The following is a 23,030-nucleotide window of genomic DNA, read 5'->3' on the forward strand; positions in this document are numbered from 1 at the left end:
TTTACCCTCAGCTTGTTTAGCAAGGCAGTGGTCATCTTGGAGGTGTGTTTGGGGTCGTTATGTTGAAATACTGCCCTGCAGCCCATCCTCAAAAGGGAGGGGATCATGCTCTGCTTCAGTATGTCACAGTACATGTTGCCATTCATGGTTCCCTCAATGAACTGTAGCTCCCCAGTGCCGGCAGCACTCATGCAGCCCCAGATCATGACACTCCCACCACCATGCTTGAGTGTAGGCAAGACACACTTGTCTTTGTACTCCTCACCTGGTTGCCGACACACACGGCTGAACCAAATAAGTTTTTCTTGGTCTCATCAGACCACAGGACATGCTTGTCAGGAGCAGGAGTCTGCTTGTCTTCAACCTCTGCAGAAATGCTGGTAGCACTCATACGTCTGTTTCCCAAAGACAACCTCTGGATATGACGCTGGGCATGTGCACTTAACTTCTTTGGACGACCATAGTGAGGCCAGTTCTAAAAGGAACCTGTCCTGTTGAACCACTGTATGGTCTTGGCCACCATACTGCAGCTCAGTATCAGGGTCCTGGCAATCTTCTTATGGCCTAGGCCAGTGATGGCGAACCTTGGCACCCCAGATGTTTTGGAACTACATTTCCCATGATGCTCAACTACACTGCAGAGTGCATGAGCATCATGGGAAATGTAGTTCCAAAACATCTGGGGTGCCAAGGTTCGCCATCACTGGCCTAGGCCATCTTTATGTAAAGTAACAATTCTTTGTTTCAGATCCTCAGAGATTTATTAGCCATGAGGTGCCATGTTGAACTTCCAGTGGCCAGTATGAGAGAGTGAGAGCGATAACACCAAATTTAACACACCTGCTCCCCATTAACACCTGAGACCTTGTAATACTAACGAGGCACATGACATCGGGGAGGGAAAATGGCTAAATGGGCCCAATATGGACATTTTCACTTAGGGTGTACTCACTTTTGTTGCCAGCGGGTTAGACATTAATGGCTGTCTGTTTCAGTTATTTTGAGGGGACAGCAAATTTACACTGCTATACAAGCTACACACTCACTACTTTACATTGTAGCAAAGTGTAATTTCTTTAGTGTTGTCACATGAAAAGATATAATAAAATATTTACAAAAAAGTGAGATACTGTAGCTAGTAAATATACATTCAAGCTAATGTTTAAATTTACAGTCTGTAAAAGTTTTAGGAACAGATTTAGTTTTACCAAAGATTCATTTGCAATGTCTTGAATAGAACAACGTAAATAAGGAATTACAGACGGGCTCTAGTAGGTAATATAACAGTCACATGACACTCTGTATACATCACTCCCAAACCACCGCAAAGATGCTGCTTGTAGGACTTTTCCTAACGTCCCACAAGCACACCACCCCAGTGTGAAAAGTCACACTGAAATGAATGGGAGGTGGTTTTCAGGCGTTATTTAGAGGCTTTTTCTTGTGCTAAAATGCCTGAAAACCGCCTCAGTGTGTCTTAGCAAAGCTTGCGAGACCAGGAAGTGAGGGTGAAGAAGAGGTGAAGACATGTACAGTGCTGTATCAAATGAGAGCTCAGGTAAGTAAATGGGGGGGGAGACACCAATACTTACCAAAAAAAGATCCCAATACAAAGAATGCATTTTAGGTAAAAATAATTTGAATGCTTTCATTTGCGCTCTGGTGCTGGAATTTTTGCTTTCACTCTGATGTTAGTGGGGATACCTCACCTCACTTGCATGCAGGACCTATATGCACATTTGCATGAGGGGGAACAGAGGGTGCTTTAATTGTTTTTAACTATTTAATTTACATTTTTTAATTTTTAAAACTTTTTCTATTCAACTTTATTGATATCACAAGAGATCAACAACATCCCTTATGATCGCTTAGGCAGTGACAGGTACTCTTTACTGAGAGATCAAGGGTCTATAAAACTCCTGATACCTCCTCTGCCTTCTAAAGCAGCCAATTAAAGCAAGATCAGCTTGATCGGGTGCCTCCCTGGTCGCCAACAGCCACTAAACCGAGAACCAAAACCAGAAGTGACAAAAATCCTCATGATTCCAGCTTCATTCATCACAGATGAGGGAGAGATGTTTCTCCTTCATCTCTATGCTCAGCCCACCTGACCATTTGCAGCAGGGCTCCCAGGTGTGCAGAGAGTACATGAAGGTAAAATAAACCATTTGTCTTTAGGCTCGATGCAAATCCACGCATGTTGCTTTTGAGCTTTTCTGCAGTGCTTTTTGTGGTGCATTTTTGGGTATGCGTTGTTACCGCAATTTGCATTTTTTACACTGTATATAGCTGGCTGCTAAGGAGGGGGCTGGGAAGCCGGCCGCCGCGTCTTTAACAACCGATGAGTGGTGTTAAGCAGTGGCTTCCCGCTGAATGTAGACCCCTTGGGTCTAGTATGGATTCAGAGGGGACCCCCATGGCAATTTTATTTTTATTTTTTTAAAAGGACATGGAGGTCCCCCCAAAATCCATGCCAGACCCTTATCCGAGCATGCAGCCTGGCAGGTCAGGAAAGGGAGGGGACGAGAGAGTGCCCCCCATCTGAACCATACCAGGCCATATACCCTCAACATGGGGGGGGGATGGGTGATCTGGATCCCGCCACCCCCCCATGTGAATGAGTATGGGGTACATTGTACCCCTACCCATTCACAAAAAAAAAAAAAGAAGAAGTAGTGTAAAAAATACAGTAGACAGTTTTTGACAAGTCTTTTATTAAAAAAATCGTCCATCTCCTCCCGCATCTTCATCCTTCTCCCCTTGCTTCTTCTTCTGCTCTTCTTCTAGCTTCTTTGGCCGGTGTTCTTCCTCTGCCGCTGCTCCAGCCGACGACCCTCCTCTGATGCTTCATCCTGCTAATCTGTCGGCGCTGATGTCCTGCATTTCTTAAATAACGATGGGGGTGTGGCAATCGGATTATGTCATCCAGAGGCCACGCCCCTTTGTGACATCACTGACCCAGCCACTAGCGGGGCACTTTTACCCCCGCCAGTGGCAGAGAAAGAGCTAAAACCACCCACAAAGTGTTGCTGCAGCAGCGCTTTGCCGGCGGTATAGCTGCGCTGCTCATTGATTTCAATGGGCAGAAGCAATGGAGGAGCGGTATACACACCGCTCCAAAGATGCTGCTAGCAAGGCTTTCTTTAGCATCCTGCCAGCGCACCGCTCCAGTGTGAAAGCCCTTGGGCTTTCACATTGGAGACACAGGAGTGGCTCTAAGAGGTTTGGAGTAAGATTTGGTGAGGTCACTACTGTGCTGCTCACTGTTCTCCTTGCTTGGAGGCTCTGGGATGAAGAAGCAAAGCCTGCCACTACCAGAATGGCCACCGCCACATACAGCCACAGTGCAAAATAGGGAACTAAGTCCATGATGGGGGAAAAAACAAAACCATCAGCTGCACAGAGACCACAGCGACGCTGGCGACTAGTCGTTTGCCCTCTGCCTGCATTTGTTTGGACAGGGTTTCCAGAGTTCAGATCCTCTTTGTGTTCTTTAGATCTTCCTAGAGTTCAGCTTTAAAGAGTTAACAGATACAAGTTTGTTAATACATTTCCCAGTGGATGGAAGCATTTACAACCATAAAAGATGTGTAAGCTGGCCTTCAGCAGCTGTAAATGATTAAATACACTTTAGTCTAAAGAACAGGCACATGCTATTAGAAAGAACTGTATAATATAATTGCTTCCAGAGTACACTGAGGATTGCGGCTTTACCTTTCACATTCTATCCAATCATATTAGCAGACAAATAAAATAAAAAATAAAAAAAGACTACCTTTCAAGACGTTGAAACACGAGGCCTCTTTCACACAGGCGTACCTGAAGCGGTAGTAAACTGCGGCATTGGGGGGGGGGGGGGGGGGGGGAAATCCCCTGCAAGGCAATTACATAATGTGCTAGCATGCTTTGCAGCACATTATGAAATACCTACCTTAGAATGAAGCCCCCAGTGGTGCACTGTCCCCGCTGACAGGGCTTCCATCCTCACCTGGTCTTTCCTTCAGGTTCATAGGCCTTTGGAAGCTTGAATGGCTGAGCTGTGATGACGTCACTGGAGTCAAATCCCCAGCACAGCGCTGAGAAGGAAAGGCATGGGTATGAGGTTACTTCAGAGCGCATGCGCCATTGACGCTAGAATATCTTCTAAATGGTTCACGTTTAGGAGATGCTCATTTTACCTACAGGTAAGCTTTATTATAATCCCAACATTTTATATTTCTAATACGTGTATGTTTTAACATGTACTTGTGTTAAAAGGTCTTCCTTCGTGTGGTTATCCTGCTAGTCCCTCCGTTTTCCTTTTTTAAATTGACCACACTAGACAAAGAACAGTCTCACAATGTGGTCAGTTTTTTGGCTGTGCCTCTCTGTCCTCTACGGGCAAAAATTTGTGCTGAGGCTTGTGATTTGCATATTCTATGGGACCAACGCGTTTCAGAAAACATGCTGTCACATTACATAGTCCATACTATAGTTACATAGATTAACAACAACAACAAATGGTTGACTATAGATGCAAGAATAGGGTTGCCACCAATCTGCAAGTCCACCCCGAACCCAGAATATGACAGCGTGTTGATACTAGTCACGGCACTCGCTCATGAAGAAACAGCAGGGGGGGGCGTTTCGACAAAGCGTATGCCCTGATGACATCATCAGCGCAAAACACAGTAAATATCTCCTAAACTGCACTTTTAGGAGATATTTACAGTACCTATTGGTAGAACTTCTACGAAAGGCTCACAACCTCTTTAATAATGTTGTCTGAGAATACAAAATTTCTATAAGGCAGGCTTATAAAAGCTTTTAAAAAGGGCTTCCCGGTGGCCTAAAATTCTTTTATATTTCACAGAATTCAACATTTCCTAGGGACCCATAGGGTATCTCCGACCTCTAGGCACTGGCACCAGTGGTAATTATGACAGGACGCATTAGGAAACACCAGCAACATATACATGTATTTTAGCAAACAAGCCACTGAGAGGTTTTGGAGAATACATTAGGTAATATATAATAAATACTTCTATGATTTGTCTCAGCCCTTCAGAAGAAATTGTTACAAGGCTCTGAAATGGAGATACGACCACTAAACAGTTGTAATTGAAGACACCATAAGCTGTAGGAAGGACATGATGGCATTTACAGCCACTGTGTCAGGGCTGGCTTAGCCCTTCCTTCTCTGGGCTGGCCACTCAGCTGTCAGCTAATTGCCAGCTCTCTTTTCTCTCCACAGTTACCAGCTGTTTCCGATGATGCTCGTCTGACCTGCCTACTTAAAGCCTTCCAGCTCACTTCACCTCTGCCTTCGTGTTAGTCACATAACAAGGAACCATCTCCTGCGGTTTGTTTCAAGACTGGCTTGTTGACATCCCTCCTGGCTCCTTATCCTGCTTGCAGTTGCTCTACTTGGATCCCCGACTTCAGGCCTGGCTGATTACCCAATCTGGTTATTGAACTTTGGACTGGCTGACTACCCGATCTGGTTAATGGACTCTGGCTATGCTTGACTACGCTTTTTCTATTTACCCTTTTATTTTTTATTAATAAACAAGTGTGATTTAATTGTATTTCTGTCTCAGTCTGATTCATGGTTTCTGACACACTGTTATACCGTAAAAGACTGAAGGGCCAGGATTATTGACTAAAGTCTCACATCTTTTATTCTGGAATAATCTCTCGAGGGCACCAAATCCACTATGTAGGCCAGAAAAGCTATCAGCTGGCATGCTCACTATCCACCTGAGATGCCAAAAATACTTACCGTTGGTTCACATCTATGCATTTTTTAGACCGTTTTGCACTACAGTCCATTTAATGTGGTTTGCTATGGATCTAGTTCATATTTGTGTGTTTTGAGCAGGTGTGTTTTTTGGAAAAGGACTTTTTTTCCCCACAGCAGATTCAATTTTGCGTGCAATAGACTTCAATGGACCTGGACCAAAAACCACAAGTGTTTAATTTTTTTGGGCTAATAGGGAAGTATTACAGTTCTGTTGCAACTTTGATGCAACTTTACACTCCCTGGAACTCAATAGCATCAAAGTACCACTCCATGAGTAGAACTGTCATACCTTTCCAATAGCTATAAAAAAAAGTAAAAAAAGGCAAAAAAAAAAAAAAAACACGTACGTTCAAAAATACAAAAAACGCACTGAAAATCATGCAAAAAAAAAAAAAAAAAACTCATCAACCACAACTGTATAGATGCATTCACGCCTGAATCACTGCGAATCTGTCCGTGATCTCAAAACGCAGGTTCAGGTACCATTATTTAGCACCTAAAAGGAGGTGCGGTTTTGCCACGATTGTGGGCAAAGCATATCACGTGAAGCTTGTCGTCCAAAAGAAGTTCCTGCTCCTTTTATGGGTGGCAAGCTTCACACTATGTGATTTGGCGCATGATAATTGTGGCAAACCGGCACCGAGTTTTAGGTGCCATTGAAAATAATGGTACCTAAACCTGCTTTTTGCGATTGTAGTGCGTTTTGAGATTGCGGACAGAATCGTAGAAATTTTGCCGCAATCCCAAAACACCCACGTGTGAATGAAGCCTAAATACCTTCTGAGTATATTGCTTCACTTTCTTGCTGGAGTCTTGTCAATTCAAGTTCTGCTGAAAAAAAGGCCCTTTCCAGCCGAGGCTGCACAACTTCTGAGGGTGATAATAGACAGAGATGTTCACATAGGCATCCTGCAAGTTCATGTTAGCATAAAAGACTTCTGGAAAGAGATCACTGAGAACTCAAGCCCCTGGGACTGTAGACAGGAAACCAGGCCCTGACTGCTATACTCAAAAGCCCCCATTGATAGATGCCAGGAGTAGCAAAAGAAACCCTGGAAGAGAGAACTGGGGAACAAGAGCAACAGTAATGCTAGCCATAAAACTGAATTTCTCTCTCAAAACGTACTGGAATCGTGTTACTTTAGGACAGATAACGATTTACATGCAGTTCCCATGGAGCTAAAAATCACACCGCTTGGCTCAAAACTCGCACATGACTCTTTAAAATTCATTGCATTCACACTGCATATACACTATATTACCAAAAGTATTGTGATTCTTGCCTTTACACGCACATGAACGTTAATGGCGTCTTAGTCCGCAGGGTTCAATATTGAGTTGGCCCACCCTTTGCAGCTGTAGCTTCAACTCTTCTGGGAAGGCTGTCCACAAGGTTTAGGAGTGTGTCTATGGGAATGTTTGACCATTCTGCCAGAAACACATTTGTGCACTCAGGCACAATTAGGCTACTTTCACACTGAGGCTCTTTATAGGCGATACAGCGCTAAAAATAGCGATTGTAAAGAGCCTCTCCTGTCTCTCCAGTGCGAAAGCCCGAGGGCTTTCACAATGAAGCAGTGCACTTGCAGGACAGTTAAAAAAAAAAAAAAAAAAGTAGGGCGGTTACTGATTAAAATTTTCGTGTTCGATTAATCGAGTTTTTAAAATCGATTTATCGACTAATTTCGATCAACTATAACGCACACAGAGATCCAACTACTTTTAGCCGATCTCCTTGCATTGCAACTCTGCATTAGTCAGTGGTAAATGTGGTATACACTATATGCAATCACCCGACACTAGTTAGTTTCCACAATCCATGACTTAACTTCACAGTTCACACAAATACGTTTTAAATTCAAACTGTAGCACTGACATAAGACTTTTTTTTTTTTTTTTCCACACGACAATCCCTCCATCTCCGGTCTAACTAATCACTCTCACCTTATGGCATGGACCCCTGTGCAAACAGGTGGTCATGCAAGCGGGTATCAAAAGGGTTAACACGGACCATAAATTTCTCTCACGTCTCCTTAGATCTTTTCTTACTACCCATGACCTGGTGTCCTTGCTGAGATCTAAGTGCTCACTGCTTAAATATAAGATTACATTTTTGTGTTCAAACACAAACTAGTCACATAAAGATGATAAAAACACAGCATGTAAAGCCGACAATCGTGTTAGTTCCGTAGGGCAGTAGCAGGTGACGTCATGCGTAGCTCCTCCCCTATACGCGATACATTCAATCAACTTCGACATCATCAGACTCCTCCCCCCTTCCCTTCGTCAGCAGACCGAGGCACTTGGAGAAGGGGGGAGGATTTCAGTGACGTCACCGGATCTCCGACAGAACTCCCTGAAGAACCGGAAGGCGGCAGAGAGGTGAGTACCGATCAACAGAATTTTGATTGAGTAAAAAAAAATTTAAATCGCGAAATTAATCTTCAATTTCCACAGCCCTAAAAAAAAAAAAAAAAAAAAAAAAAAAGCAACCGCATCTCTCACAGTGCTGTAGAAACGGTGTACACCGCTCCTAAAGCACCCCTGCCCATTGAAAACAATTGGGCAGCGGCGCTTTGCGGGCGGTTTTAACCCTTTTTTGCCCACTAGCAGGAGTTAAAACTGCCCCGCTAGTGGCCGAATAGCGCCGCTTTGTGCAAGTAGTCCTAGCTGCATGAGGTTCATTTAGTTGCATATTAATTTTGCACACTAATAGTTGCCCAATAATTGTGCACATATAGATATTATCCTAAGAAAGCTAAAAACAAAACTTTTATTTCTTAAATATTCAAGTTTGGGGTTTATTAATATTTTGGATCGACCGAGAGCACTGTAGCTGTTCAATAATGAAATTAATCCTCAAAAATACAACTTGACTAATTCACATATTATGAGTATCGCCTCTGGTCTAAATCTTTATAAATATAGTATAATGTACCATCATCCAGAATTTGTAGTTAAAGGAAAGAGGGCTTAAATGGAGATGCCGGGTAGTCGCTCACACCAACCCCATATGTAGTTCCATTCAGCCATATAATAGATTGGACTATACCGGTACTTGGTAATGGAAAAACACTAATAAAATTTAAAATCAATATAATGTTTAATAAAGATATAAACAAAACAACACTGAAATGTCACTTGAAGAAGTACAGTAATATGCACATCACAGTTGAGGTATTCCTGACGGGTTCTCCATAGGGAACATTCAACCGTAGAGAGTGCACAATAAATTTCCTCGACTAGTTTCGCGGGAAAAAGCCCGCTTCTTCAGGAGGATATCTATATAAAAGTATCACAGTCATTAGATAATACACACATGTAAAGATATAAGCAATACAGTTATCATAATGTTATTGATTTTACATACACAAATTCCCTATATGTTTAAAAAAGGAGGTCAGCTCACCCTACTTCAAGGAACAGGCTGCAGGTAAGGAGATCCACAAAGTCCCACCACGGTGAACATGGGGGATTGGTAAACGCCGGCTCTGGATAAATAATATTATAATAATTTATCAATTAGGTAGGGGTATATCTTGAATTAAGGAAGGAAGGGGAAGGGGGGGGGAGGAGAGAAAAAAGAAGAAAGAAAGACCTCGTGAGGGTGAAACCGTGATATTGGGTGACTAGAAAAGTGGGGAGGGGGGGGGAGGAAAGGGGGGGGGGGAAGGGGGAGGGGGGGGGAGGGGGAGGGGGGGAAGGGAGAGGGGAAGGGAGGGAAAAAGGAGTGAAGGTGAAATGGTCCAGGTGACTACATATAATTACCAGAGGTATAAGGTCAAAAGTGATTAAACCATAGTATTTAATATAAATATATGTGAAAATTGTTAGCAAACCAAACGTGAATAGTCAAATGTATCCATGTGGATTGAGCAGTGTGAAAGGAGGAAAAGAGAGAAACCCTTCACCCAAATAAGGGTCCTTAATTCCAGAGGGGGTTACAATAAGAACGAATCGGCTTACCAACAAGCCAATCAAGAAATCGTGTAAAGACAGGACATCAAGGTTGAGATGGTTAAACAAGCTTGTAAGGATATTGTACCATTCGCTGAGTATCAAATACCAGGTCCACTGTTAGATAGCTTAATGGCCATCAATACTGCAAAAGGTATATAAAGCATTTGAATATAGACAGGGTAAGAGGCCGACGGGCATTATAAAGCCAAAGCGTCAGAGGAAAAATTGGATAAATTCATAAGTAAGTAACATCATATAAAGTGGTTACCTGTCAGCGGGGACAATATCCTAATACAGCCCTGATGGAGTCCGTGCGAACCTGTCCATTCAGCGGTCAAGCAGACTAAATAGACTCTTTTTTAAACATATAGGGAATTTGTGTATGTAAAATCAATAACATTATGATAACTGTATTGCTTATATCTTTACATGTGTGTATTATCTAATGACTGTGATACTTTTATATAGATATCCTCCTGAAGAAGCGGGCCTTTTCCCGCGAAACTAGTCGAGGAAATTTATTGTGCACTCTCTACGGTTGAATGTTCCCTATGGAGAACCCGTCAGGAATACCTCAACTGTGATGTGCATATTACTGTACTTCTTCAAGTGATATTTCAGTGTTGTTTTGTTTATATCTTTATTAAACATTATATTGATTTTAAATTTTATTAGTGTTTTTCCATTACCAAGTACCGGTATAGTCCAATCTATTATATGGCTGAATGGAACTACATATGGGGTTGGTGTGAGCGACTACCCGGTATCTCCATTTAAGCCCTCTTTCCTTTAACTACAACTTGACTAATAATTTTAAGTTTACATACCCTGGCAGAATTTATGATTTCTTGGCCATTTTTCAGAGAATATGAATGATAACACAAAAACATTTTTCACTCATGGTTAGCGTTTAGCTGAAGCCATTTATTATCAAATCAACTGTGGTTACTCTTGCTAAATCATAATGACAACAAAAATTTGCAAAATGACCCTGATCAAAAGTTTACATACCCCAGTTCTTAAATGGTAAAGCTGCCCATTACTCTTGGCAAAAAGCCTCCAGTTCCTGTAAATTCTTGGGCTGTCTTGCATGAGCTGCAGAGTGGTTCAATGATATTGAGGTCGGGAGACTGAGGCCCCATCCACACTATCAGATTTTCTGATGATTTTTTTTCCTTTAGATTTACGAAAACCATATAATAAGAGTTCAAACCTTAGGAATTTGTATGCAATCAGGCAGGCCCTTGCACTACATAGTTTTGGTAAATCTGCAGAAAATCTGATAGTGTGTATGGGGCTTAAGATGCCACTCCAGAACCTTCACTTTATTCTGCTGGAGCCAATGACAGGTCAACTTGGGCTTGTGTTTTGGATCATTGTCATGTTGGAATGTCCAAGTACATCCCATGCGCAGCTTCCTGGCTGATGAATGTAAATGTTCCTCCAGTATTTTTTGATAACATACTGCATTCATCTTGCCATCAATTTTGACCAAATGTCCTGTGCCTTTGTAGTTCACACTTCCCCAAAACATCAGCCATCCACCTCCACGTTTTACAGTAGTAATGGTGCACCTTTCATCATAGGCCTTGTTGACTCCTCTCCAAATGTAGCATTTATGGTTGTGACCAAAAAGCTCAATTTTGGTCTCATCACTCTCAATGACTTGGTGCCAGAAGGTTTGAGGCTTTTCTCTCTGCTGTTTGACGTATTGTAAGCAGAATACTTTGTGGCATTTGTGCATTAATGGCTCTCTTCTGGCGACTGGACCATGCAGCCCACACCACATGTTTTCAGAGAGTCCTGTACTTCATCCGAAGTTATTTGTGGGTTTTTCTTTGCATCCCAAACAATGTTCCTGTCCTGTCAGTTGTGGCTACACACCTGACTGTGGTTTGGTTTCAACAGAACCCCTTATTTTACACTTATTGATTAGAGTTTAAACACTGCTGATTGGCATTCTCAATTCCTTGGATATCTTTTTATATCCCTTTGCTGTTTTATACAGTTCAACTACCTTTTTCTACAGATGCTGTGACAATTCTTTTGCTTTCCCCATGACTCAGAATCCAGAAATGTCAGTGCAGCACTTGATGAAAGATGCAAGGGTCTGTCAGGAGTCCAGAAACTCTGACATTTTATACATACGCATTTAATTACAAGTAAACAGATCACAGGTGAGGATGGTTCCCTTTAATAGCCATTCAAACCCCTTTGTGTCAACTTGTGTGCATGTTATCAGGCCAAAATCACCAGGGTATGTAAACTTTTGATCAGGGTCATTTGGGTAGTTTCTGTTACTATGATGTAAAAAGAGTAAACACAGTTTATTGATAATAAATGGCTTCAGCCAAACACTAACCATCAGTGAAAGAAACGTTTTTGCGTTATTCATATTCTCTGAAAAATGACCAAGAAATCAAATTCTGCCAGGGTATGTAAACTTATGAGCCCAACTGTATATATCTCTCTATCGAGCACATCCACCGGCAATGTGTGTTGGGGTGCCATGAAGAATAAATGGCACCACAGCACACCAACGTGCATCATCCATTACCACAGTCTGAACCCAGCCTGACAACTTCCCTTAGGATCCGTTCACATCTAGGTGTTTTGGGGTGATTTTCTGTTGTAAGCCTAAGCTCTAAAAATGCCCAAAAAGACAAATCCTATTCATTTCAATGGCCCCTGCTCACATCTGAGCGTTCTGTTGCCTTAAGCAAAATGCCCGTCGTTCAAAGAAGTACATGAGCATTTTTTTTTTTGGCAGATTCCAGGCATTTTACTGTTTTTCATTGATCACATTTCAACTCAAATATCTGCACAAAAACACAGCAAAAACACTGCACAAATGCCAGAAAAGACGTCTGCAAAACTAGCCACATCTAGATGTGAATGGAGCCTAAAAAAAAATAGGAAAGTCATTTAAGCAAAACCAAACCCACCTTTGCTTCATTGGTACTGTCCTTCACCAGCGTTTGCATCTTCTGCTGCATGTCAGTCCTCATCCATTTATTGGACGGCGTGGGATGATGTCACTCCTGTGCATGTACAGAGACTGGGCCTGAAGGTGTAAGCCGAGTTGTGCATGCCAGAGAAAGCAGTGAGCAGGTAGATAGTTGCAGTAATAAACTTGCTGTTTGGGAAAAGTGGAACTTTAGTTCTACTTCTAACTACCATGTTCATCTTCTCATGCCCCCATTTATCTGCTAAATACCAGAATTACCCTTTTATGAAGTGTCAAATTCTCCAAAGTGTCAACATCTAGATTATTGCTCAATGTGTGTGTATACATATACGCACACAAGAATACAGAGAGTGTATGAGATCGTGTATACTGTACACTGTCAGACGTAGAATGGTCTAGGGATTAGAAGCAGCAGTTAGATTCATGCAGTGAGTCCGTTTTAGAAAGCATTTCATGACAAGTTTAAGTGCTATGTCAAGGCAGCCAGCTGCAGGCGTATATTGTATGAGCGATTACATGATTAGAGCACATAAAAGTTTTAATCATATTGCCGCACACACTTTTCATAAATATTTTACTCAGGGCTAAATATGCATGATGGGTTGCATCTTAGGGCTGGTTCACACTGATGCAGCTGCGATTTCATCCAATTTCCAATGCGATTATGTAGTGGAATGAATTAGAGTGGCATCAAAAACGTGTGTACATGCGATTCTGATGCATTTCAAGTCTATGATGCAAAAAAAAAATAATTATATATATATATATATATATATATATATATATATATATATATCACACTGCATTGCACCAAAGTAGTACAGGTACCTTCCCCCAAAGTCAGATTGTGGCTGCGTTGCATTGATGTGAACTGGCACCATTAAAATCAATGTGACTTCCTACGTCGTGTGAACCTGTGCAACTCATTGAATCTGAAATCACAATAGTACGGACCAGACCTATTACAGCAACAGAACTATAAACTATCTACCGTATATACTCGAGTATAAGCCGAGATTTTCAGCCTCTTTTTTGAGGCTGAAAGTGCCCCCCTCGGCTTATACTCGAGTCATCGCTGTCTGCCCGCTCGATCAGCGTGTCGAGCAGACAGACAGCGGCCATTCTATTCAAAAGCCGCGCCTCCGGCTCCGCCTTCGCCTGTGATAGGCGGAACACTGAATTTCCCAGCAGCCTGTGTTCCGCCTATCATGGACATCGTATCATCCTCGTACTACGGACGAGGATGATACGACGTCTGTGATAGGCGGAACACAGGCTGCTGGGAAATTCAGTGTTCCGCCTATCACAGGCGAAGGCGGCGGCGCAGCTTTTGAATTTTACAATGGCCGCCGACGAAGAGGGCACGGGACGGAGGCAAGGCAAGGCACGGGACGGGACGGGACGGGACGGGGGCAAGGCAAGGCACGAAACGGGACGGATGCAAGGAGGCAAGGCACGGCACGGGACGGAGGCAAGGAGGCAAGGCACGGGACGGAGGCTCGGGACAAAGGTAGGCTGGACACACACACACACACACACACACACACACACACACACACACACACACACACATGGATGGAGACACACACAGGGATGGATGGATGGATGGATGGAGACACACACACACAGGGATGGATGGATGGATGGATGGAGACACACACACACAGGGATGGATGGATGGATGGATGGATGGAGACACACACACACAGGGATGGATGGATGGATGGATGGATGGAGACACACACACACAGGGATGGATGGATGGATGGATGGACACACACACACACAGGGATGGATGGACGGACACACAGGGATGGACGGACACACAGGGATGGACGGACACACAGGGATGGACGGACACACAGGGATGGACGGACACACAGGGATGGACGGACACACACACAGGGATGGACAGGCATGTCTCACCCTCGGCTTATACACGAGTCAATAAGTTTGCCAGTTTTTTTGGGGGTAAATTGGGGGCCTCGGCTTATATTCGGGTCGGCCTATACTCGAGTATATACGGTATGTTACAGGTGACAGTGTTGCTGCATACTCAAAAAAAAAAAAAAAAAAACACAGGTAAGGCCCCTTGCACAATGGGCCTTCATTCCAGAATCTTGTCCCTGAATGGACAGGGCCCTAATCGCTGGTGCCACCGGTGTACAGCTTTCAGCCACATCCAGCCACAGATATGCAGGCTGACAGGCAGCGGGCTGGATGCTGCACCTGTCCCTCCTGGGATGCACTAAAGCATCAGGAGAGACAAACTTCAACTCAACGTCCCAGTGTCCCCAAAGGGCTTAAGAAGTCATAAAGTCCCACCTCCAGACAAAGTTTTTTTTTATATTTTGAATCTAGAGAGGAAAAAAAGATGAAAAAACTGTTGGGTTTTTTACTTAGAGCCAGTTCACAATAGAATGCAGTGTGATAAAGCGAGTTTCCTGCACTGTACTTCTCTTAGTAGATGCGCATGCGTACCAATTATTGTTATTGGCACCCCAAACACATCCAGCAGACGCGGTGCATTTGCTTCCACCAAGCCGCATGGTACCACAGTGTGGCTAGTAGAAGCACGTTGTTGCTTTGGGGCAAGCACACGTGCTGAAAAAAATGCACCATACTCCACACCCAAAAATGTTCTGGAGCTTCTTTGGTGTGTTTGTTGCATGCAGGGCAGCCCATTCAAGTAGATCCCCAAACGCATGAAAAAACGTTTAAAAACAAAACAAAAACAAAAATAATAATAATGTGTGTGAGAATACACGTTTCTGCTCTGGAAAGTGTGAATAAAAAATCCAGAGAAAATAATGTATAAAACCTAACTTCAGCTTGTTCACTTAAGGTTTGCCAATAAAACATGGAAGCGGATTGGTTTCTATGCAGAGCTGGACCAGATTTTGCACTCTCCAGTTTTAGTAGATCAATCCCTGTTCCTAACCATTAGAGAAGCACCGTATTTTCAGCATTTTGCAGATAAAGAAAAACTAACTACCGATGAGCAAAAAAAGCATGCGATTTTTCCTTGATTTTACCCCATGTGACTGTTTTTGTTTTTTTTAAGCAACCAAAAATGCAGCAAGCAAGATTTTTAACACCACAACAGAAGCACAACGGACCAGTGTTAAGGTTTACATAGAATTTCAAGGAATGCATTTTTCTTGAGCTTTTCTTGCGCTAAAGGTGCCGATAATGGCCGACAAATTCATGATAATAATTAAAAAGTCAAATACAATACAAGTGCACCTCTACTAACAAGTAAGGATGAGCTCAGGCGTGTTCACAACCCGCACATGCAGAGCACGCCAGGAAGTCAGCACTGCACAGCGATAATCACAAGCAGCAAGACATTTTCCCGATCCGCAGCTGCAGAGATCGACAAATGTCTCACTGCCTGTGATTAGCGCTGTGCAGTGCAGATTTCCTGGCATGCGGGTTGCGAACACGTCTGAGCACATGTTTACTAATAGATTTAATTTTGTAAAAATTATTAACAGTGTCATGCATCAGCCCCTACATATCTTACCAGCACTATAGATTATATAGAAAACCATTATATAGATAAAAAAAAAAAGGATTACGAATACCAAATGAAGCTACCAAAAAACAAAAACAGAGAAGTTTCTGAAATGTATAAAGTCTTTAGATGATCCAAGTTACCGGATCTCTCTTCAGACTCTCTCTTGCATCTCTAATAACGCAAGTTGGCCAATAAAGGGTATCACTTAGACCCCTTTCACACTGGGGTGTTTTTCAGGCGCTATAAAGGAAAAATTAAAATACAGAAATATAAAACACCGCGGCCACCGACTTGCGCTGTGAAGAGAACAGTGTCAATCCTTTAAAAATTACGCATTGCACTATTTACTTTGTCACAAAAGTCGAAGTCTAGGTTTCCTTTCACTTTAAATTGTTTGAGTCAAACTGGTATAAATGAACTATCTCTGGATATTTGATGTCTGAGCACTGTATTATTTATAGCAGCATCAACTACATACAGTATGCAGTGCTGAGTTTTGTAGCAGTATGGTGACGTCCCATCTGCGCCAGAAGATAATCCAATTGGACTGAATGCTCTCATTCAGAGGAAGCTCTATACTTTTATCAATGAACACAATGCTTCCTCTGATTGGCTGAGATGAAGAGACTTCATTTACTGCAGCAAGTTGTGATGTGGTATAGTGAATTGAAATGGCACATTAGTGTGAATTATACTTGTAGGACTCCACGCAAGCAAACTTGTTTATGTATTGGGCCTGCATTGGGAAGGGCTGCCCAGCGCTGATGGTATAAACCAGCCCTTAAATCTCAGGTGGGGGCTCCCTAACATGCAGACCTTTGTATGATCTTGCTGCAAGGTCTCCTTTTATAATATTACATGAGTGTCATCTGACCCAGGCTGTGTGTGCATTCATAAGGAGTCCATGAGTACCCCTGCGTGCGGGTGTATGGTGAACTCGGAGCATTGCTTTATTTGGATTTGATATTCAGTTTGTGCTGCAGATGAGAGTTTTTACTTTGAAGAGGGAGCACAGAGCTGTCATGTTCCAGGGCTATTCAGGACTTGTGGGATGGGTTTTTTATTATCAATCATACATGTGCAGGTGAGCAGTGACTGTATATACTGTACATAGTGCGTTGTGTCCGAGTACATGCAGCGTCATACATAGTACCTACAGTACAGACTGTATACAATGTCATAGTACACATCCTACAGACTGTATATACTGACATAGATACAGTACAGAATGTATGTAATGTCAAAATACATATAGTACAGAAAATATATATTTATTAGAGCTGCACGATTCTGGCCAAAATGAGAATCACTATTTTTTTTAGAATAAAAAGATTGCGATTCTCGCGATGTAAAATCTTTCATATTATACAAAAAAAAAAAAAAATGGGCTAACTTTACTGGTTAGTTATTTTTTTTTTTATTGCATTTGATAGACCGCTGCACACTGTGACATAAAATATTGCGACAACCACTATTTTATTCTCTAGAGTGTCTACTGAGATTATAATATATATATATATATATATATATATATATATATATATATATATATATATATATATATATATATATATATATATATATATATATATATATATATTTGGGGGTTCCAAGTAATTTTCTAGCAAAAAAAAATGATTTTAAACTTGAAACCAACAAATGTCAGAAAAAGGTTTAAGCTTTTTTTACACTTACACACAGTCTATTCCATTGACAAATTGTTACAATGTTTATACTGAAGTTCAATTGATAAAGAATGTTTTTATTCTTGGCAGACTGCCCAGTTTTTCTCTTCCTTTCTGTGGCTTCAGGAGAGCAGAGAGAATTCTTTGTATAGACAGAATTGTGAAACACTTTATGCGATAACGATTCTTGATGATTAATTGTGCAGCTCTTGGGTATATATAGACTGAACTATATGTGCTATGGCACTACATACAAACTGTATATACTACCACAGTACGTATACAGTATAGTACATATAGTATGGACATAGTATCATAGTACATATTCTACAGACCATACATACTGTTATAGAACATATAGTATAGATTGTATAAACTGTCATAATACATACAGTATATTACAAACTAAATGTACCATCAGAGTACATATCTAATACATATAGAACAGACTTTATATAGTGTACTAGTATATACAAAGTACCTACTGGATATACCGTACTGTCATAGTAGAAACATTGTGCACAAAGTATAGACTATGTAATATCATACTACATACAGTAAAGACCAACCTGTGATTGGGAGCAGAGATCAGTGACGTATCACACCCAGCCACACCCCCTCACCGTTAGAAACACTCCCCAGGACACACTTAACCCCTACACTTCCCTCTAGTGGTTAATCTCTTCACTGCCAGTGTCATTTACACAGGAATCAGTGCATTTGATCGCCACCATTACTAATAAAAAAAATATTAATAAAAATGCCATAAAACCATCCCCTATTTTGTAAATGCTATAACTTTTACGCAAACCAATCAATAAACACTTATTGCGATTTTTTTACCAAAAAATATGTAGAAGAATACATATCGGCCTAAACTGAGGAAAAAAAAAAACGTTTTTTATATAGATTTTTGGGGGATATTTATTATAGCAAAATGTAGCAACTAATGGGTTTTTTTTTTCAAAATTGGCGCTTTTTTTTGCTTATAGCGCAAAATATAAAAACCACAGGGGTGATCAAATACCACCAAAAGAAAGCTCTATTTGTGGGGGAAAAAAAAAAAAAAAAGGGACATCAATTTTGTTTGGGAGCCACGTTGCACAACCGCGTAATTGTCAGTTAAAGTGACGCCTAGCCCTACAGTTAAAGTGTCGCCTACCCCGACCTGCTCACCTGGTCCTCTCCTCTCCTGCCCCAATATCTCATCCGATTCACCTGCCTGGCTCGCTCTTTCCCTGCTCCACCTGCCCAGGGGTTAGCAATGCAGAGACACGATCTACCCATCACCTGGCTATGATCGACGGGTAGATCGTGATTGACAGTTTGCTGACCGCGGGTAGAGACTGTATAATCCAGTAGCTGCCACAGCACACATATCTGAGAGAAAATGGTCCTGGGGTGCTCAGCACAGCATGGGGGACATACATGATAAAACAGCACTCGTGGGGCATGAAAGGAGATGAAGTTTTATTTTGATGAGGCACAGGCTCATCTTCCTTAGGACTGAATATATCACCACAGTATACATCTAGTACAGGGTGTATATACTTTCATAGTACATACAGTGCCTTAAAAAAAAAAAAAGAAGTATTCATACCCCTTGAAATATTCCACATTTTGTCATGTTACAACCAAAAACATGAATTATTTTATTGGGATTTTATGTGACAGACCAACACAAAGTGGAACATAATCGTGAAGTGGAAGGAAAATGTTTTAAAAATAAATATGTGAAAAGTGTAGCATCCATTTGTATTGAGCCCCCTTTACTCTGATACCCCTAACTAAAAAAATCTAGTGGAACCAACTGCCTTCAGAAGTCACATAATTAATAAAAATGATTACTGTCAATCCATCATCCCAAAATGGAATAAGAGTATGGCACAACTGCAAACCTACCAAGACATGGCCATCCACCTAAACTGACAGGTCAGGCAAGGAGAGAATGAGAGAAGTAGCCAAGAGTTGGAGGGCCCGCAGAAATCCACAACTCAGGTGGGAGAATCTGTCCACAGGACAACTATTAGTCGTACACTCCACAAATATGGCCTTTATGGAAGAATGGCAAGAAGAAAGCCTTTGTTGAAACAAAGCCATAAGAAGTCTTATTTACAGTTTGCGAGACGCCATGTGGGGGACACAGCAAACATGTGGAAGAAGGTGCTCTGGTCAGATGAGACCAAAATTTATCTTTATGGCCTAAAAGCAAAACGCTATGTGTGGTGGAAAACTAACACTGCACATCACCATGAGCACACCATCCCCACTGTGAAACATGGTGGTGGCAGCATCATGTTGTGGGGATGTTTTTCTTCAGCAGGGACATGGAAGCTGGTCAGAGTTGATGGGAAGATGGATGGAGCTTAGAAGAAAACATGTTAGAGTCAGCAAAAGACTTGACTGGGGCTGAGGTTCACCTTCCAGCAGGACAATGACCCTGTTAGAATGGCCTAGTCAAAGTTCAGACCTAAATCCAATTGAGAATCTGTGGCAAGACTTAAAAATTGCTGTTCACAGATGCTCTCCATCCAATCTGACAGAGGTTGAGCTATTTTTCAAAGAAGAATGAACACAAATGTCACTTTCTAGATGTGCAAAGCTGGTAGAGACCTCCCCAAAAAACTTGCAGCTGTAATTGCAGCGAAGGGGGGTTCTACAAAGTATTGACTTGGGGGGGGGGGGGGGGGCTGAATACAAATACACACCACACTTTTCAGATGTTTGTAAAATATTTTGCAAACCATTTATCATTTTCCTTCCACTTCACAATTATGTGCCACTTTGTGTTGGTCAATCACATAAAATCCTAATAAAATACATTTATTGGACTAACATGAGAAATGGTGAAGAATGTCAAGGGGGTATGAATACTTTTTAAAGGCGCTGTGTACTGTCATAGTAGATACATATATAGTATAGACTGTATATAGTGTCCCAACATATATAGTATAGACTATAGAGTCCTAACACATATATAGTGTAGAATGTATATAGTGTCCTACCACATATATAGTATAGACTGTATATAGTGTCCTAACATATATAGTATAGACTGTATATAATGTCCTAACATATATAGTATAGACTAGAGGTCGACCGATATATCGGCCGATATTTGCCGTTTTTTAATTAATCGGCATCGGCCGATTGTACTGATAAAAAGGCCGATTTAGAACTACAGCGCGACTTGCAAATGACTTCTATAATAGAAGTCAGTGTAAGTTGCCTGAGTCTTCATAGAAGCGACTTTCCTCCTCTCTGGGCAGTCTGACAAGAAAAGAGCAAAAAGATACAATGTTTACACTTGAATGAATGAACTCAAATCTATGTATAGAGTTCTCAGTTTAACCATTTAAAGATCAAATCTTTTCTGACACTTGTTGCTTACAAGTATAAATCCTGTATTTTCTGCCAGAAAATCACTTAGAACCCCAAAACATTATATATAATTTTTTTAGCAGAGATCCTAGGGAATAAAATAGCGGTTGTTGCAATATTTTATGTCACACGGCATTTGCGCAGAGGTTTTTCAAATGCAATTTTTTGGGGAAAAAAATACACTAATGATTTAAAAAAAAAAAAAAAAAAAAAAACTAAAAAAACAGTAAAGTTAGCCCATTTTTTTTTCATCCAAAAGTTTTGGATACCTGTTTTTATTTAATATATAGTTTTTTTTTTTTTTATCAAAATCATACATACAAGTAAACTGATTGGAGGTTTGTTTTGTTTAATAAATGTTTAAATGTAAGAAATTTTCTGCATCACTTATGAAGGCTGCTTTCACACTGGAGCGGGCAGGCCTTGATGGTAAAACGCTGCTAGTTTTAGCGGCGCTATTCGGCTGCTAGTGGGGCACATATAACCCAGCTAGCGGCCGAGGAAGAGGTTAAATGCGCCCATGAAGCACCGCTGCCAAATCGCATTGCATGCGATTCGGCAGTGGTGCCCATTCATATCAATGGGCAGGAGTGGTGGAGGAGCGGTATACACCACTCCAAACGTGCTGCTTGCAGGACTTTTTTTAAGATCCTGCCAGCGCATCGCCTCAGTGTGAAAGCACTCTGTCTTTCACACAGACTGCAGGGGAGCCGTTTTGCAGGCACTTTACAGGCGCCATTTTTAGCCCAAAAGCGCCTTAAAAACACCCCAGTTGGAAAGGTGTGTTAGATTTTATGAGATGAAGGGGGATTAAAAAAAAAAAGGAAAAAAAAAAATTGCCCTAACATATCGGCCGCCATGATTTCTAAATATCAGCATCAGCCAGAGAAAAACCCATATCTGTCGACCTCTAGTATAGACTGTATATAGTGTCCTAACATATATAGTATAGACTGTATATAGTGTCCTAACATATATAGTATAGACTGTATATAGTATAGACCAGGGATCTTAAAAATACAGCCCTCCAGCTGTTTTGGAACTACACATCCCATGAGGCATTGTAAAACTCTGACATTCACAGACATGACTAGGCATGATGGGAATTGTAGTTCCTGAACAACTGGAGGGTCATAGTTTGAAGACCCATGGTATAGACTGTATATAGTGCCCTAACACATATAGACTGTATATAGTGTCCTAACATTATATATATATATATATATATATATATATATATATATATATATATATACATATATATATATATATATATATATATATATAGTATAGACGGCATAGAGTGTCCTAACACATACATTATTATAGGCTGTATATAGTGTCCTAACACATATTAGTATAGGCTGTATATAGTGTCCTAAAACATATATTAGTATAGGCTGTATATAGTGTCCTAACACATATATAGTATAGGCTGTATATAGTGTCCTAACACATATATAGTATAGGCTGTATATAGTGCCCTTACATATATAGTATAGGCTGTATATAGTGCCCTTCCATATATAGTATAGGCTGTATATAGTGCCCTAACACATATTAGTATAGGCTGTATATAGTGCCCCAACACATATTAGTATAGGCTGTATATAGTGCCCCAACACATATTAGTATAGGCTGTATATAGTGTCCTAACTCATATATATAGTATAGACTATATAGTGCCCTAACATATTAGTATAGGCTGTATATAGAGTCCTTATATATATTATA

The 23,030-nt window shown here is 41.2% G+C and overlaps 1 protein-coding gene and 1 long non-coding RNA gene across 2 annotated transcripts in view; one reads left to right on the plus strand and one right to left on the minus strand.

Moving 5' to 3' along the window:
* SLC10A7 (solute carrier family 10 member 7) overlaps nucleotides 1-23,030 on the minus strand; it is a 303,157-nt gene that overhangs the window by 279,584 nt on the left and 543 nt on the right. The gene's annotated exons all lie outside the window — the stretch shown is intronic.
* LOC143976116 (uncharacterized) lies at nucleotides 3,860-5,567 on the plus strand. Its single transcript, XR_013272517.1, has 2 exons — nucleotides 3,860-4,184; nucleotides 5,234-5,567. It is a non-coding gene; the product is annotated as an uncharacterized LOC143976116 (long non-coding RNA).

The sequence above is a fragment of the Lithobates pipiens genome, unplaced genomic scaffold, assembly GCF_037356315.1.
Source record: "Lithobates pipiens isolate NorthernLeopardFrog02 unplaced genomic scaffold, aLitPip1_a1.2 Scaffold_13, whole genome shotgun sequence".
Taxonomy (NCBI): domain Eukaryota; kingdom Metazoa; phylum Chordata; class Amphibia; order Anura; family Ranidae; genus Lithobates; species Lithobates pipiens.